The sequence below is a fragment of the Aythya marila genome (assembly GCF_965140915.1).
Source record: "Aythya marila genome assembly, chromosome: 17".
NCBI lineage: Eukaryota > Metazoa > Chordata > Aves > Anseriformes > Anatidae > Aythya > Aythya marila.
In genome coordinates, this window is record NC_139058.1 from 15461929 (window position 1) to 15478559 (window position 16631).

Sequence of the window (16631 nt, forward strand, 5' to 3'; positions counted from 1 at the left end):
TTCTTCATGTTTTCTACCATCTCTGTGAAATACTTCTGGAGACCCTATGAGCTAGCTACGTTGGTGGTGCCTTCTCAGTACAGTAAAAATCTGGTGGTACGACTTCACTGTAAAGCAGTTTGAAGGTGACTCAAATTCAGAAGCCCGCAGGTAAGTAGTGTTCCTGGTTTCCATAGCTGTTTAATGTTGAGGAGTTTGAGTACTTCCTTCAACTTGCCTGTTTACAGTGAAATTACATACATGGATTCGAAGCTTCCTTCCCAGACCTAAAAAAAAAAAAAAACAAAACAAAAAACCTCAGAAGCTCAAATGCATACAGGTAAGACTAACTTTGAAGAATTTTCCATCTTAAATACTTAAAAACAATAGGCTGTATGAAAAAGGTGCCTTAATGTGAATTCAAATTTTGCCTTGTGGTAAGTAGAAACAGATCTGGATAGATAGTAGTGGCATGATTGTTACTTTCACTTAGTGGAAATTGTGAGAATGTGCTGTTCATAAGAGAAATGGCATTCTCACAATAGGTAAGTCAAAAGCAGTACGAAGAAAGCCTGTCCTCTTCCCTATAGGCCTGCAACTCCACTGTGGAGAAACTTTCAGATGTCCACCAACTTAAAAAGAACTGATCTTCCTCCCCACCTGTACAAACAAGTGTCTCAGCTATCAGGGGTAAGCATCCTTCTGTGCAAGGAAGACAATATAGTGGGTACACGCACTGTGCCACCCTGGGTTTTACCTACGTGACCATGGAGAGGACTTCAGAAAAAGGGATGGAAAATCTACCAGGACACTAGAGGCATGGGTATGTGAGTTGCAACGAAAAAAAAAAAAAGGAAAAAAGGGGTCCTCTGAAAAACTTGTTGCTCCAAATTCCAGTGGGCAGTACCCGGACTGCTGGGTGCCCAGTACACCGGCCCTGACTCCCCGGGGCCATGGGGAGGAGCCAGGGCGCCAGCCCCAGGGCTTCACAGCAGTGCCTGGCACCTATGCCGCAGAACTCCTGGGGCCCCACGGCAGCGCCTGGGCGCTGCCAACATCATCACAACACCCCTTGTCCCTTCACCACACTAGCATGAAACATATTCCTTCAGAATTACTGCTTTTTTAAATTTTGTCATAACTTTTACATTCATAACAATCATCCAGTCCATGTTTTGCCCATTACTTTTCTGAACTATCATCCTTATCTCACATTCCTCGAGCCCCATGTTGGGCGCCACAAAGGACTGTGGTGGTTTTACTCAGGTGGGTGGCCGAGCTCCACCACAACTGCTCCCTCACTCCCTCTTCTCAAAGAGGAACAGGGATAAAATACAATGAAAAGGGCTACAGGGTTGAGGTAAGGATGAGGAGATCACACAGTAACTATCATGATGGGCAAAACAGACTCAGCATAGGGAGATAATATTTATTGCTTATTACTAACAAGCTAGAGAAATGAGAAACAGAACAAAGAAACCAGAAGCACCTTCCTCCCCTCCCACCCCCTTCATTCACCCTCTTCCACCTCCCACCTCCTCCCCCCTGACTGGCACAGGGGAATGGGGGTTATGGTCAGTCTATAGCACTTCCACTCTGCCACTCCTCAGTCATCCTTGTCCCATGTGCTGTGGGGTCCCTCCCACAGGATGCAGTCCTTGGTGAACTGATCTGGTGTGGGCTTCCCACAGGCAGCTCTTCAAGAACTGCTCCAGATATGGGTCCATAGCACGGGGTCCATCTCTCAGGAGTAAACTGCTCCAACCTGGGTCCCCCACGGGCAGCAGCTCCTGCCATGTTACCTGCTCCTGCGTGGTCTCATTTCCATGGTCCTCACCAAAAGTCCCAGGGGACTTCTGCTCCAGCACCTGGAGCTCCTCTCCCCCTCCTTCACTGACCTTGGTGCCTGCAAGGCTGTTCTTCTCTCACTCTGCCTGCTGCTGTGTGGTGCAGCGTTTCCGCGCCCCCCCCCCGCCTCTGTCTTAAATATGCTCTTACAGAGGTGCAACCAATGTCACTTATTGGCTCAGCTCTGGTCAGCAGTGGGGCTCTTACCTGACATGGGGCAGCTTCTATATTCTTCTCACAGAATGTCTCTCTGCTACAAAAACCTTGCCACGTAAACCCACTAATGTCCTGCCAGTCCCCTGGGCCTCGTGGCGACTCCCGACGGGCCCCCGTGACGAGCGGCGGACCTGGGGCGGTGATACCTGCCGGCCCCCTGGGCCCCATGTCCAACTCCAGGTGGTGATTCCCACCAGGCCCTGTGTTGGACCCAGGAATCTGACTCCTGCTGAGCCCCTGAACCCCGTGGCGGCCCTCGGGAAATGAATCCCGCCAGGGCCCAGGGTCCACGGTGGACCCTAGGTGGCGACTCCCACCAGGACCCCGGACCTGGAGGCAGACCCCAGGCAGCAACTCCCACTGGGCCCCCGCGCCTCAGAGGGTAAGGACCTCTTCCTCAGAGTTGTGAAGAAGGGGCTTTTCCTCAGGGTTGGGGCCGGAGGGGAAGGGGCTTTTCCTTGGGGTTGGGAGTTTTCCTCATGGTTGGGGCCAGAGGGGAACAGTCTTTCCCTTCTGCTTGGGGCTGGAGGGGAAGAGGCTTTTCCTCAGGGTGGGGACAGGGGGAACGGGCTTTCCCTTTCTACCTGCACAAGCCAGGACAGGCATCACAATCTCACACCTGCACTTGGTTTAGAATTTGGCATAAGGCATTCATGCCTCTTACAAGCACCCAGGACTGAGAATATATTTCAGCTGTGGTGAGCAGTACTGCTGCTGTGTGAGCAAACTTAAACTGCTTACTGCCTGGAGAAAATGATTTCAAGGTCTTACTGCTTTTGAGACCCTACCTGGAGCACTGTGGTCAGCTCTGGGGCCCCCAGCACAAGAAAGACATGGGCCTACTAGAATGAGTCCAGAGAAGGGCCAAAAAGATGACCAAGGGGCTGGAGCCTCACTCCTACATGGACAGGATTAGGGAGTTAAGGTTGTTCAGCCTGGGGAAGAGAAAGCTGTGGGGATACCTTATAGCAGCCCCTCAGTACCTAACAGGGGCCTACAGGAAAGGTGGGGAGGAACTCCCCAGGGGGAATAGTGATAGGACAAGGGGGAATAGCTTTAAACCAAAAGAGAGCAAGCTTAGATTACACATCAGGAGGAAGTTCTTTACTCAGAGGGCACTGAGGCACTGGAACAGGTTTCCCAGAAGCTGTGAATGCTCCATCCCTCAAAATGATTAAGGCCAGGCTGGATGAGGCTTTGAGGATCCTGGTCGGGTGGGAGGTGTTCCTGCCCCTGGCAGGGGAGCTGGAATTACATCATCTTTGAGGTCCCTTCCAACCCAAACCATTCTGTGACTCTGCAACAGTGGTAGCTAGGGTAAGGGTTAGGGTTAGGTAAGGGTAAGGTAAGGGTTGCATTAAGGCTAAGGGTAAGGTTAATGATAAGGGTAACGGTAAGGGTTTGGCTAAGGGTAAGGCAAAGGGTTAGTGTAAGGGTAAGTGTAAGGTTTAGATTTAGGGTAAGGGTAAGTGTAGCGGTAAGGGTAAGAGGATGGGTAAGGGTTAGGTTTACTGTAAGGATAAGCGTTAGGGTAAGGGTTAGAATAAGTGTAAGGGTAAGTGTAAGGGTTAGGGTAAGGGTAAGGGTATGTGTAAGTGTTAGGGTACGGGTTATGATAAGGGTAAGTGTAAGGGTTAGCTTTATGTTAAGGGCTAGGGTTAGGGTGAGGGTAAAGTTAAGGGTAAGGGTTAGGGTTAATGTAAGTGCAAGGGTAAAGGTTGGGGTAAGGGTTAGGGTTAGGGTTAGGTTAAGGGTAAGGTTTAGGGAAAGTGTAATGATAAGCGTTAGAGTAATGGTTAGGGTTAATTTTAGGGTTAGGGTGAGGGTTGAGGTAAGGTTTAGGGTTAGGGTAAGTGTTAGGGTAAGGGCAAGGCCAAGGGTAAGGGCAAGAGTTAGGGGAAGGGTACGAGTAAGTGTTAGGGTACGAGTTATGTTAAGAGTAATGGTAAGTGTAAGGGTTATGGTTAAAGTGTAAGGGAAAGGGTTAGGTTTGGGGAATGAGTAAGGGTAAGGGTAAGGTTTAGGGTAAGGGTAATGTTTAGGGTAAGTGTATGGATAAGGGTAAGGGTTAGTGTAAGGATAAGGTAAGAGTAAGGGTATGGATAAGTGTAAGGTTTAGATTTAGGGTAAGGGTAAGTGTAGTGGAGTGGGTAAGGGTTAGGTTAAGGGTAATGGTAAGGGTAAGAGGATGGGTAAGGTTAAGGGTAAGGGTTAGGGTAAGTGTAAGGATAAGCATTAGGGTAAGGGTTAGGGTTAATTTTAGGGTTAGGGTGAGGGAAACAGTAAGGGTAAGAGGTAGGTTAAGGATAATGGTAAGGTTTAGGGTAAGGGTTAGGGTTAATGTAATGGTTAGGGTAAGGGTTGAGGTAAGGTTTAGGGTAAGGGCAAGGGTTTGGGTAAGTGTTAGGGCAAGGGTAAGGGATAGTGTAAGGGTAAGAGTTAGGGGAAGAGTACGAATAAGTGTTAGGGTACGGGTTATGTTAAGGGTAACGGTAAAAGTAAAGGTAAGGGTTAGGGTAAGTGTAAGGGTTATGGTTAGTGTAAGCGTAAGAGTAAGGGTTAGGTTTCGTGTAAGGGTAAGGTTTAGGGTTAGGGTAAGGGTAAGTGTAGCGGTAAGGGTAATGGTAAGGGTTAGGGTAAGGATAAGGTTAAGTGTTAGGAGAAGGGTAATCGTGAGGGTAAGGGTAAGTGCAAGTGTAAGGGTTAGGGTAATTGTAAGGGAAAGTGTACGGGTAAGGGTAAGTGTAAGGGTAAGGATAAGGTTAAGGGTAAGGGTACGAGTAATTGCTAGGGTACGTGTAAAGGTAAGTGTACGAGTAAGTGTAAGGGTACGTGTTATGGTAAGGCTAAGGATAAGGGTTAGGGTAACGGATAGGGTAAGGTTTAGTGTAAGGGTAAGGGTTAGTGTAAGGGATAGGGTAAGGGTAAGGGTTGGGGTAAGGGTTGGGGTAAGGTTTAAGTTTAGGGGAAGGGTAAGGGTTAGGGTAAGGATAACGGTTAGGGTTAGGGAAAGTGCAAGGATAAGGGTAAGGGTTAGGGTAACAGATAGGGTAAGGTTTAGTGTAAGGGTAAGCGTAAGGGTAATGGATAGGGTAAGGGTTGGGGTAAGATTTAGGTTTAGGGTAAGGGTTAGGGTTAGGGAAAGGGCAAGGGTTAGGGTAAGTGTTAGCGTAAGGGTAAGAGTAAGGGATAGGATAACGGTAAGTGTAATGGATAGGGTACGAGTAACTGTTAGGTTAGGGGATATGTTAAGTGTAACGGTAAGGGTTAGGGCAAGTGTAAGGGTTAGGCTAAGGGTTATGGTGAGTTGAAGGGTAAGGGTTAGGTTTAGTGTAAGAGTAAGGTTAAGGGTTAGTGTAAGGGTAAGTTTAAGGCTAAGGGTAAGGAAAGAGTAAGGGTATGGGTAAGGTTAAGGTTGAGGGTTAGGGTAAGGGTAATTGAAAGGTTTAGATTTAGGGTAAGGGAAGAGGAAAGGGTAAGGTTTAGGGTAAGGGTGAGGGTAAGGGCAAGGGCAAGTGTAAGGGTTAGGGTAAGGGTAAGAGTAAGGGTATGGGTAAAGGAAACGTTAAGGGTAAGGGTCAGGGTACGTGTAAGTGTTAGGGTACGGGTTATGATAAGTGTAAGGGTAAGGGTTAGGGTTATTGTAAGGGTAAGCGTAAGCGTAAGGGTGAAAGTAAGGATTAAGGTAAGGGTAATTGTAAGGGTAAGATAAGTGTTAGGGTAAGGGTAAGAGTTAGGGTATATGTTAGAGGAAGGGGAAGTATAAGGGTAAGGGTAAGGCGAAGGGGAAGGGGAAGGTTTAGGGTTAGGGTAAGGGTTAGGGTAAGTGTAACAGTAAGCGTTAGGGTAAGGGTATGGGGAAGGGGAAGGGTGAAAGTAAGGATTAGGGCAATGGTAATTGTAAGGTTAATAGTAAGGGTTAGGGTAAGGGTAAGTGTTAGTGTAGGTGTTACGGTAAGGATTAGGTTTAGTGGAAGGGTAAGGGTTAGGGTGTAAGGTTAAGGGTAAGTGTGAAAGTAAGAATAAGGGTAAGATTAAGTGTATGGGTAAGAGTAAGTGTTAGGGTAAGGTTAAGGGTAAGTGTTACGGTATATGCTAGAGTAAGAGGAAGTGGAAGGGTAAGGGTTAGGTTAAGTGGAAGTGGAAGGGGAGGGGAAAGGGTAAGGTTTAGTGTTAGGGTAAGGGTAAGGGTAAGAGGATGGGTAAGGGTAAGATTTAGCTGAAGTGTAAGGGTAATCTTTATGGTAAGGGTTAGGGTAAGGTTAAGGGTAAGTGTTTAGGGTAAGTGTAAGGGTAAGGGTAAGTGTAAGGGTAAGGACAAGGGTAAGGGTAAGGTTTAGGGTAAGTGTAAGGATAAGCATTAGGGTAAGGGTTAGGGTTAATTTTAGGGTTAGGGTAAGGGAAACGATAAGTATAAGGGTTAGGTTAAGGTTAAGGGTAAGGGTAAGGTTTAGGGTAAGGGTTAGGGATAATGTGAGCGTTAGGTAAGGGTGGGTCAAGGTTTAGGCTTAGGGTAAGTCTTAGGGTAAGGGCAAGAGTTTGGGTAAGGGTAAGGGTAACGGTAAAGGTTAGGGTAATTGTAAGGGTTATGGTTAGTGTAAGGGTAAGGGTAAGGTTTAGGGTTAGGGTAAGAGTAAGGGTAATGTTTAGGGTAAGTGTAAGGGTAAGAGTGAGTGTTAGAGTAAGAGCATAAGGTTTAGATTTAGGTTCAGGGTAAGTGTAGCGGAAAGGGTAAGGGTTAGTTAGGGGAAGGGAAAGAGTAAGGGTAAGTGTTAGGATAAGGGTAAGCAAGTGTTAAGGGTTAGGGTAAATGTAAGGGTAAGTGTACGGGTAAGGGTTTGGTTAATGGTAAGGGTAAGCGTAAGGGTACGTGTAATTGCTAGGGTAAGTGTAAGGGTAAGTGAACGAGTAAGTGTTAGGGTACGGCTTATTGTTAGGGAAAGTTTAAGGGTTAGGGTAAGTGTTGGGGTAAGGGTAAGGGTTAGGGTAACAATTAGGGTAAGGTTTAGTGTAAGGGTAAGCGTAACGGTAAGGGTTAGGGTAAGGGTAAGGGTACGAGTATGTGTTAGGGTATGGGTAAAGGTAAGGGTACAAGTATGTGTTAGGGCATGGGTTATGGTAAGGGTAAGGGTAAGTTTAAGGGTTAGGGTAAGGGTAAGAGTAAGTTTTAGGGTATATGTTAGGGTAAGGGGAAGAGTAAGGATTAGGGTAAGTGTAAGGGTAAGGGTTAGGGTAAGGGTAATGGTATGGGTAAGGGGAAGTGTAAAGGCAAGGGTAAGTGTAAGGTTAATGATATGGGTAAGGATAAGGGTAAGGTTCGTGTAAGTGTAAGGGTAAGCTTTAGGGTAAGGGTTAGGGTTAGTTTTAGGTTTAGGGTGAGGGTAAGGGTAAGGGTTAGGTTAAGGGGAAAGGTAACGTAAAGGGTAAGGGTAAGGTTTAGGGAAAAGGTTAGGGTTAAGGTAAGTGTAAGGGTTGGGGTAAGGTTTAGGTTTAGGGATAGGTTAAAGGTAAGGGTAAGAGTTAGGTTAAGGGTAAGGGTAAGGTTTCGGGTAAGGTTTAGGGAAAGGGCAAGGGTAAGCGTAAGGGTTAGGGTAAGCTTAAGGGTACGAGTAATTGTTAGGGTACAGGTTATGGTAAGGGTTAGGGTAAGGATTAGGGTAAGTGTAAGGGTTAGGGTAAGGGTAAGGGTTAGGCCTATGGTACGGGTTAGGGTGAGGGTTAGGGTAAGGGTTAGGGTAAGTGTAATGTTATGGGTAAGGTTAAGTGTGAGGATAAGGGTAAGGGTTAGTGTAATTGTAAGGGTAAGCTTTCGCGTAAGGGTTAGGGTTAGTTTTAGGTTTAGGGTGAGGGTAAGGGTAAGGGTTAGGTTAAGTGTAAGTGTAAGGTTTAGGGTAAGGTTTAGGGTAAGGGTTAGGGTTAATGTAAGGGTAAGGGTTGGGTTAAAAGTAAGGGTGAGGGTAAGAGCAAGGGCAAGTGTAAGGGTTACGGTAAGTGTAAGGGAAAGTGTACGGGTAAGGGTAAGGGAAAGGTTAAGGGTAAGGGTAAGTTTAAGGATAAGAGTAAGGGTTAGGATAAGGGTAAGTGTAAGCTTTAGATTTAGGGTGTCCTGGTTTTAGTTAGAACAGAATTAATTTTCTTCCTAGTAGCTGGTGGAATGCTGTGTTTTGGCTTAGGATGAGAAGAGTGCTGATAACACCCCGATGTTTTAATTGTTGCAGAGCAGTGCTTACACCAAGCCAAGGACACCTCAGACTTTTGCTCTGTCCTGCCAACAGGCAGGCTGGGGGTACAGTAAGAGCTGGGAGGGGACAAACCCAGGACAGGTGACCCGAACTAGCCAAAGGGGTATTCCATACCATCTGACGTCATGCTAAACAATATATAGGGGTGGCTAGCCGGGGGGAGGGGGCCGGACTGCTCGGGGTTAGGCTGGGCATCGGTCAGCGGGTGGTGAGCAATTGCATTGTGCATCACTTGTTTGTACATATTATTATTACTTTCCTATTATCACCATTGTAACATTATTATTATTATTGTTATTATTATTTTGTTATTATTATTTTCCTGTCTTATTAAACTGTCTTTATCTCAACTCACGGGCTTCACTTTCCATTTCTCTCCCCCGTCCCAGAGAGGGAGGGGGGAGGGTGAGCGAATGGCTGCGTGGTGTTTAGCTGCCAGCTGGGTTAAACCACGACAGTCTTTTTGGCGCCCAACGTGGGGCTCGAAAGGTTGAGATAACGGCAGATCTGACCACAGTGTGTTAAACTAAAATTTGTGTAAGTATTAGACCTGCTTAATAGTCACTTGTCATAATGCTGATTGCTTTAATCTCAACTGTGCTGCGCCTGTTTTCCAAATTGAGTATTATAGTACATTATTTTCCGTATTTGCTCTCTGTCATGTTGTTTATCCTCTCCGGGCCCTGGTTTCAGATCATTATGGTACTGAGTGTTGTAGCAATGGCTTATGAGACGATGAGATATCTGGTCATGACTCTAACTTGGTATTTGTACTCAGTAACATCGTCGACTCTGTATTTTGGAAACTGTATCTTGGAAACTATTAGCAATTATACCTATTGCTTTTTTCCGTTAGGAAGTCAATCTGTGGAGGGGAAAGGGGAAGATATTTTTTCTTACTTGATTACTCTCCCTTTCTCCTTCACCACCCCTGTATCCTCCTGGATCACTATGCCTTCCTCCTTCACCACCCTCTTACCCTCCGAGCTTGCTACAATAGCTCTCCAAGATATTGAATATCCTTGGGATACTCAGACCAGCATAGTCTTGTTGTTCTGCCTCCTGAATGCACTTCAGGTTCTGCTTAAAGTTAAACAACTACTTAGGAAGCTCATCCGGAGATCTGCCCGGAGGCAGTATAGTTGTGGGTGGTAGGGAGTATGGGAGGATATGGGCAGGCATCTAGAGCAGTTGGCACCCCCAGTGTTTTGGAAATTCACCCCTGAACAACTGCAAAATCCTCAAAAACTGGCAGAATGCTTGAGAAAAAGGTGTCATGATTCTGGCAGTTCCAAAGTAACACAAATCATTGTAACATGCTGGGGCCTGGCTCATGCCTATCGAGCTGCCATGGATACTGCTATCAACTTAGTGACAGACCCTGCGGCCACTCCAAGCCCTGTGACAGATCCAACGGCCACTGTGACCCCTACGGTGGACTCTGCAGCCACTCCAGTCCCAGCTCCTGCAGATGCTCCAGTCCCAGCTCCTGCAGCCGCTCCAATCCCAGCTCCTGCAGCCACTCCAGTCCCAGCTCCTGCAGATGCTCCAGTCCCAGCTCCTGCAGCCGCTCCAGTCCCAGCTCCTGCAGCCGCTCCAGTCCCAGCTCCTGCAGCCGCTCCAGTCCCAGCTCCTGCAGCCGCTCCAGTTCCAGCTCCTGCTGCTACTCCAGTCCCAGCTCCTGCAACTGCTCCAACTCCAGTTCCTGCAGCCACTCCAGCTCCGGTTCCTGCAGCTGCTCCAGCTCCGGTTCCTGCAGCTGCTCCAGCTCCTGCAGCCGCTCCAGCTCCTGTGGCTGGGTCAGAGAAACGAGCTGTAGCAGTGCAAGTTGACCCTGCAGAGGGTATTCCAACTTCTGTGGCAGACCCTGTAACAAGGTCAGAGAAACGAGCTGTAGCAGTGCAAGTCAACCCTGCAGAGGGTATTCCAACTTCTGTGGCAGAACCTGTAACAAAGTCAGAGAAACGAGCTGTAGCAGTGCAAGCTGCCCCTGTAGAGAAGGTGAAAAAATGGTATAGAGATTCAGGTCGTTTAGAACGCAGAGAGTCTTCTGCCAAATCTAGGTATAGAGACGACGGAGATGACGACGACGCTGGGCCATCAAGGGTTCAGGAGGAGGAAGATGAGGATGCCGAAAAATCAACAGTAACTACCCGAAGCCTAAACGAGCGTGAGTTACGAGATGTGCGAAAAGATTTTGGTCGCTGTATAGGTGAGCAGCTTGTCACCTGGCTGCTCCGATGCTGGGACTCTGGAGCCAATTGTGTGGAATTAGACGGCAGGGAAGCCAAGCGACTGGGATCCCTTGCTAGAGACGCAGGCATTGACAAAGCAATTGCAGATGGAGCACAATCTCACAGCCTCTGGAGGCGTCTCCTCTCAGCTGTGAGGGAAAGGTATCCCTTCAAGGAAGAACTTTTATGTCTACCAGGCAAGTGGACCACTATGGAGAAGGGAATCCAGTACCTGAGGGAATTAGCCGTACGGGAAGTGATTTATGAGGATCCAGACCTCAGACAAACATCCAAAGATCCAGATGAAGTCAGGTGTACACGACCCATGTGGCGGAAGTTCGTACGGAGTGCACCATCATCATATGCCAGCTCATTGGCAATAATGGCCTGGAAAGAGGATGAGGAACCCACAGTGGATGAAGCGGCTAAACAACTTCGGCAGTACGAAGAAAGTCTCTCTTCTTCCTTACAGGCCTGCGTCTCAGCTGTGGAGAAACTTTCTGAAAAGGTTCAACAACTTGAAGAGAATCTATCATCCTCCCCACCTGAACCAACCAGTGTCCACCGACCAAAAGAGAACACTTGGGAGAAACTTTCTGAAAAGGTTCACCAACTTGAAGAGAGATTATTCTCCTCCGCACCTGCACAAAGCAGTGTCGCAGCTATCAGGGGTAGGCGTTCATCCACACAAGGAAGACGATATGGTGGGTACTCACCCCGTGCCACTCTGTGGTTTTACTTACGAGACCATGGAGAGGACATGAGAAAATGGGATGGAAAATCTACTGCAACCCTAGAGGCACGGGTACGTGAGTTGCAAAAGAAAACAATCAAGAAAAAGGGATTCTCTGAAAAGTTTGCTGCTCCAACTTCCAGCAGACAGTCCTTCAAACACAGAAATGAAGAAGATTCTGACCAGGATTAGGGGAGCCCTGCCTCCAGCCAGGGGGAGGAAAGGGACAATCGAGTTTATTGGACTGTGTGGATTCGATGGCCTGGCACGTCAGACGCACAGAAGTATAAGGCTTTAGTAGACACCGGTGCACAATGTACTATAATGCCATCGAGCTATAAAGGACCAGAGCCCATCTATATTTGTGGAGTGACAGGCGGATCTCAGCAGTTGACTGTATTGGAGGCTGAAGTGAGTCTGACTGGGAATGAGTGGGAAAAGCACCGCATTGTGACTGGCCCGGATGCTCCATGTATCCTTGGCATAGACTATCTTAGAAGAGGATATTGCAAGGACCCAAAAGGGTTCCGATGGGCTTTTGGTATAGCTGCCTTAGAGACAGAAGGCATTAAACAATTATCTACCTTGCCTGGTCTCTCAGAGGACCCCTCTGTTGTGGGGTTGCTGAGGGTCAAAGAACAGCAAGTGCCAATCGCTACCACAACTGTGCACCGGCGGCAATATCGCACTAACCGAGACTCCCTGATTCCCATCCATAAGCTAATTCGTCAATTGGAGAGCCAAGGAGTGATCAGCAAGACTCATTCACCTTTCAATAGTCCCATATGGCCAGTGCGAAAGTCTAATGGCGAGTGGAGACTAACAGTGGACTATCGTGGCCTGAACGAAGTGACGCCACCACTGAGTGCTGCAGTGCCGGACATGCTGGAACTTCAGTACGAACTTGAATCGAAGGCAGCCAAGTGGTACGCCACAACTGATATCGCTAATGCATTTTTCTCCATCCCTCTAGCAGCAGAGTGCAGGCCACAGTTTGCTTTCACTTGGAGGGGAGTCCAATATACTTGGAATCGACTGCCCCAGGGGTGGAAACACAGCCCTACCATTTGCCATGGGCTGATCCAGTCTGCACTGGAGCAGGGAGAAGCTCCTGAACACCTGCAGTACATCGATGACATTATTGTGTGGGGTGACACAGCAGAGGAAGTTTTTGAGAAAGGGAAGAAAATAGTCCAAATCCTTCTGAAAGCCGGTTTTGCCATAAAACAAAATAAAGTCAAAGGACCTGCACGAGAGATCCAGTTTTTAGGAATAAAATGGCAAGATGGGCGTCGTCAAATCCCAATGGATGTGATCAACAAAATAACAGCTATGTCTCCACCAACTAACAAAAAAGAAACACAGACTTTCCTAGGTGTTGTGGGGTTTTGGAGAATGCACATCCCAAATTACAGTCTGATTGTAAACCCGCTCTACCAAGTAACCCGTAAGAAGAATGAGTTTGAATGGGGCCCCGAACAACGACAAGCGTTTGAACAAATCAAGCAGGAAATAGTCCATGCAGTAGCCCTTGGGCCAGTTCGAACAGGACCAGATGTAAAGAATGTGCTCTACACTGCAGCCGGGGAGAACGGCCTCACCTGGAGCCTCTGGCAGAAAGAACCTGGGGAAACTCGAGGTCGGCCCCTGGGGTTTTGGAGTCGGGGATACAGAGGATCTGAGGCCCGCTATACTCCAACTGAAAAGGAGATATTGGCAGCATATGAAGGAGTTCGATCTGCTTCAGAGGTGGTCGGTACTGAAGCGCAGCTCCTCCTAGCACCCCGATTGCCAGTACTAGGCTGGATGTTCAAGGGAAGGGTCCCTTCTACGCATCATGCAACTGATGCTACGTGGAGCAAGTGGGTTGCACTGATTATTCAGCGGGCTCGAATAGGAAACCCCAGTCGCCCAGGAATATTGGAAGTGATTATGGACTGGCCAGAAGGCAAATACTTTGGGATGTCATCCGAGGAGGAGGTGGGTCGTGCTGAAGAAGCCCCACTGTACAACCAGTTACCAGAGAATGAAAAGAAATATGCCCTGTTCACTGATGGGTCCTGTCGTATTGTGGGGAAGCATCGGAGATGGAAGGCTGCTGTATGGAGCCCTACACGACGAGTTGCAGAAGCTGCTGAGGGAGAAGGTGAATCGAGTCAGTTTGCAGAAGTGAAAGCCATTCAGCTGGCTTTAGACATTGCTGAACGAGAAAAATGGCCAGTTCTCTATCTCTACACCGATTCATGGATGGTAGCAAATGCCCTGTGGGGATGGTTACAGCAATGGAAGCAAAACAACTGGCAGCGTAGGGGCAAACCCATCTGGGCTGCTGCATTGTGGCAAGATATTGCTGCTCGGGTAGAGAACCTGGCTGTGAAAGTACGTCACGTAGATGCTCATGTGCCCAAGAATCGGGCTACTGAAGAACATCAGAACAACCAGCAGGTGGATCAGGCTGCTAAAATTGAAGTAGCTCAGGTGGATCTGGATTGGCAGCATAAAGGTGAATTATTTATAGCCCGATGGGCCCATGACACCTCAGGCCATCAAGGTAGAGATGCAACATACAGATGGGCTCGTGATCGAGGGGTGGACCTGACCATGGATGCTATAGCACAGGTTATTCATGACTGTGAAACATGTGCTGCAATCAAGCAAGCCAAACGGTCAAAGCCTCTGTGGTATGGAGGACGATGGCTGAAATATAAATATGGAGAGGCCTGGCAGATTGATTACATCACACTCCCTCAAACTCGCAATGGCAAGCGCCACGTACTTACAATGGTGGAAGCAACCACCGGATGGCTGGAAACATATCCTGTGCCTCATGCCACCGCCCGGAACACTATCCTGGGCCTTGAAAAGCAAGTCCTACGGCGACATGGTACCCCAGAAAGAATAGAGTCAGACAATGGAACTCATTTCCGAAACAACCTTATAGACACTTGGGCCAAAGAACATGGTATTGAGTGGGTGTATCACATCCCCTATCATGCACCAGCCTCCGGGAAAGTTGAACGATACAACGGACTGTTAAAGACTACATTGAAAGCAATGGGCGCTGGAACATTCAAAAATTGGGATACGCATTTGGCAAAGGCCACCTGGTTAGTCAATACTAGGGGATCTGCCAACCGAGCTGGACCTGCCCAATCAAACCTGTTACGTACTGTAGATGGGGATAAAGTTCCTGTAGTGCATGTAAAAAATATGCTGGGTAAAACAGTCTGGGCTACTCCTGCCTCAGGAACAGGCAAACCTATTCGTGGAATTGTTTTCGCTCAGGGACCTGGATACACTTGGTGGGTGATGCAAAAGAACGGAGAGGTCCGGTGTGTACCTCAAGGAGATTTAATACTGGGTGAGAATAGCCCATGAACTGAATTGTACCATGTTAATTACTATATAATACTGTATGTTATCACTACTATGACTACTGTAGGTGACTAATTAGAATGTATGGAAAAGAGTGTAACCTGAGCATGACATAAATGGTATGGAATAAGGGGTGGATAGATGTCCTGGTTTTAGTTAGAACAGAATTAATTTTCTTCCTAGTAGCTGGTGGAATGCTGTGTTTTGGCTTAGGATGAGAAGAGTGCTGATAACACCCCGATGTTTTAATTGTTGCAGAGCAGTGCTTACACCAAGCCAAGGACACCTCAGACTTTTGCTCTGTCCTGCCAACAGGCAGGCTGGGGGTGCAGTAAGAGCTGGGAGGGGACAAACCCAGGACAGGTGACCCGAACTAGCCAAAGGGGTATTCCATACCATCTGACGTCATGCTAAACAATATATAGGGGTGGCTAGCCGGGGGGAGGGGGCCGGACTGCTCGGGGTTAGGCTGGGCATCGGTCAGCGGGTGGTGAGCAATTGCATTGTGCATCACTTGTTTGTACATATTATTATTACTTTCCTATTATCACCATTGTAACATTATTATTATTATTGTTATTATTATTTTGTTATTATTATTTTCCTGTCTTATTAAACTGTCTTTATCTCAACTCACGGGCTTCACTTTCCATTTCTCTCCCCCGTCCCAGAGAGGGAGGGGGGAGGGTGAGCGAACGGCTGCGTGGTGTTTAGCTGCCAGCTGGGTTAAACCACGACATAGGGTAAGGGTAAGTGTAGCGGAAAGGGTAAGGATTAGGGTAAGGGTAATTGTATGAGGAATTGCTAGGGTAAGTGTAAGGGTAAGTGTACAAGTAAGTGTTAGGGTACGGCTTATGGTAAGGGTAAGGATAAGTGTTAGGGTAAGGGTTAGGGTAAGGACAAGGATAAGGGTAAGGCTTAGAGTTAGGGTTAGGGTAAGGTTTATGGTAAGGGTAATGGATAGGGTAAGGGTAACGGTAAGGGTTAGGGTAAGGTTAAGGGTAAGGGTACGAGTATGTGTTAGGGTACGGGTTAGGGTAAGTGTAAGGGTTAGGGGAAGGGGAAGTGTAAGGTTTAGGGTAAGGGTAAGGGTGAAAGTAAGGATTAGGGCAAGGGTAATAGTAAGGTTTAGGGTAAGGGTAAGTTTTAGGGTATATGTTAAGGTAAGGGGAAGTGTAAGGGTAAGGGTAATGGTTAGGTAAAGTATAAGGGTAAGGTTAAGGGGAAGGGGAAAAGTAAGGGTAAGGGTAAGGTTCAGGTTTAGGGTTAGATTAAGGGTAAGGGTTTGGGTAATGGTAAGGTTTAGGGTAAGGGTTAGGGTAAGTGTAAGGATTAGGATAAGGGTGAGGGTTAGTGTAAAGGTAAGTGTAAGGGTATGGGTCAGGGTAATGTGAGAAACACTCCGTAGCCAATAACTTAGGCTCAGGCGAGGATCTCAGTGAAGTAGTAATTTATTCGCGATTGCAATGGCGGGTGCCCCACAAGCAGGAGAGAGCGCATCTACTAGTTCCAAAACACAGTTTATATACCTTTTGATGGCAGGACCCTCCCCTGTTTCCCCACTGAGTGGGTAATCCAGATTCACAATCTATCTGATGCTTCACAAACAATGCATGGCCTTCAGTCGCCGGCCTGTTAAATTTCAAATTTCTTTTGACATTTTTACTGCTTGAAGTGGTAATGTTTCTTCACTTATCTGACTTGACACCGTGATTTTCACCTAATTGTCCTAAGGAGTCTGATTGTCTGCATTTTACAAGGTCGCCTGCTAAACTTTCTTATCACTGTAAGCATATCTCAGTACCACATTCCCTCCTTCTAAACAATGTAACTCTGCAAAAACAACATTTCTATTCCCACAATTCCCCCCTTTTCTTATTTTGTAAACTGTTGATTTTTGCAAAAACTCTTTTTATTTTTATTTATTTATTTATTTTAAGTGTAATTTGGTAAATATCTTCCTCTTCTTCACTTTCTTTGCTCTCCATTTCCTCTAATATCATT